Here is a 2,238-nt window from a genome sequence, read left to right as displayed (position 1 = left end):
ATGAAACCAGATTTTCAATTAATTGTAAATGGACAAGATGGACTACACCAAGAGGGACGATAAAGCTAATGAAAACTAAATAATAGTTTAAAATCGATACATTATTTAAATAAGCATTAAAATCTGTTATGGTCTCTCTAAAAACATGAAAAAATGAAAATAATGATGTGCAAAATATGAATATGTTACCAAAAATCAATACAGCAGACCTAGTATAAATAGTGAAAACTTGAACTTCAGAACACATTTCTATGAAAGCATGTTTCTGTGCTTTTAGATATCCACTGGATTTATTCCACTGGTTAAGGTAAAGCATATGTCAATCATTTTGCTCTTTGAACATGCCTCTCCTCTTAGTTCTTCCATACAGTTTAGTTTGTGCAATTCTCTGAAAGAATATGCATCATTTGTCTCCTCAGTCTTCCTTCAGCATATATATATATACATCTCATTTTCATCTTTACAAAGTGGTAAAGCTGATTGGATATGCTGTTGTTTTTAATACTAAGTATCTGTACAAAATATACTAAATATAGTCTTCATTAATGATGTAGGTGAAATACAATTTTGCCTTTAACCTCTTGGAAGTTAAACCCCTTTAACCTTTTTCCAGATGTGCCTGAGAATTAAATTGACATAAAACAGATAGATTAAAACTCCCTGATACTAGTAAAGTTTAAAAACAGTAGGAGAAGGGGATGACAATGGACAAGATGGTTGGATGACATCACCAACTCAATGGACATGAGTTTGAGCCGGGAGTTGGCAATGGACAGGGAGGCCTGGCATGCTGCAGTCCATGGGGTCACAAAGAGTTGAACATGACTGAGTGATGGAACAACAACAGAAAATAGATTAACAAGCAAAGAGCATACATATTTATGTAAGTTGTGACAGAGGAGCCCTCATAAGGACATGAAAAAAGACCCATAAAAATGACAAAATCTCAATACTTTTATACTGGTTTGAACAAAGGGAGACAATTGTAGAAAAGTAACTGAAATATACGGGGAGATTAAAAGAAGATAAGAATTATTTTAACAAAGTTTGAAGCCAGTAGGAACCTTAAACATCTTGTAGTTATCTGAAGATTCTTCAATTACTATGTCAAGTGACACAGATGTTTCTCTTGCTTCATATGATGAAGATCAGGGTTCTACACTTTTCCAAAAAGCTAGAGAGGCACCATTTGTCCCCACTGGAATGTCAGGTTTTGGAGCAATTGTTGCATATGGATAATATAGATTGAAGAACAGGGGGATACTAAAATGTCTGTTCACCTGATTCACATGCATGTGGCAGCCCAAGGCTTCGTTGTGGGAGCAATGACTCTTGGTATGGCCTATTCCCTGTATCTGGAGAAGGAAATGGCAACCCACTCCAGTGTTCTTGCCTGGAGAATCCCAGGGATGGTGGAGCCTGATGAGCTGCCATCTATGGGGTTGCAGAGAGTCAGACACGACTGAAGCGACTTAGCAGAAGCAGGAATAATTTAGGAGAAGGCAGTGGCACCCCATTCCAGTACTCTTGCCTGGAAAATCCCATGGATGAAGGAGCCTGGTGGGCTGCAGTCCATGGGGTCGCTAAGAGTCTGACATGACTGACTTCACTTTCACTTTTCACTTTCATGCATTGGAGAAGGAAATGGCAACCCATTCCAGTGTTTTTGCCTGGAGAATCCCAGGGACGGGGGAACCGGGTGGCTACCGTCTATGGGGTCACACAGAGTTGGACACAACTGAAGCGACTTAGCAGCAGCATTCCCTGTATCAAGAATTCTGGGCAAAGCCTAAACCTTAGAAGAGGAGATGCCATCTTGGACTTGGTGGTGGTGGTGCTTGCTTTAGTTAGACATCTCATATTGAGGTTATATGTTTATGCTGATAATAAATTGTTTGGGTCAGACAAGAACATGGTAATTTGAATATTGGCTTCCTTTCTTGCAGCATTGGTTTGCTTGGTGACCAAGTTACTGGTGACTAGTTCACTAGCTAGGTCATTCAGGGAAGTCAGATAAGCACAAAAGAAACACGTCACTTTTAAATACAGTTGATAACAGTCCACCTTCTTAAACTGTTCTGTTGAAATTAGTTCTAAAGAAGACAACATGCCAATCCTGAAAATGCTCCCAGTTGCTGCAGAATACCATATGTTTTTGATGTAATGTAGGAATCCTATTTACCGCAGTTAATTTAATTTTCTCTTGTAGAATGAGTGCTGTTTAAGGTCTGGATAGCT

The 2,238-nt window shown here is 38.9% G+C and overlaps 1 pseudogene; it reads left to right on the top strand.

Annotated features, from left to right (window-relative positions):
- The first annotated feature begins 1,062 nt into the window (after positions 1-1,062).
- On the top strand, positions 1,063-1,800 carry LOC120863295 (annotated as a pseudogene).
- Positions 1,801-2,238: the final 438 nt, after the last annotated feature.

Source organism: Oryx dammah, unplaced genomic scaffold (genome assembly GCF_014754425.2).
Source record: "Oryx dammah isolate SB20612 unplaced genomic scaffold, SCBI_Odam_1.1 HiC_scaffold_5, whole genome shotgun sequence".
Taxonomy (NCBI): domain Eukaryota; kingdom Metazoa; phylum Chordata; class Mammalia; order Artiodactyla; family Bovidae; genus Oryx; species Oryx dammah.
The sequence above is the reverse complement of the archived record's forward strand: the minus strand, read 5'-3'. Positions and strand labels throughout refer to the sequence as shown.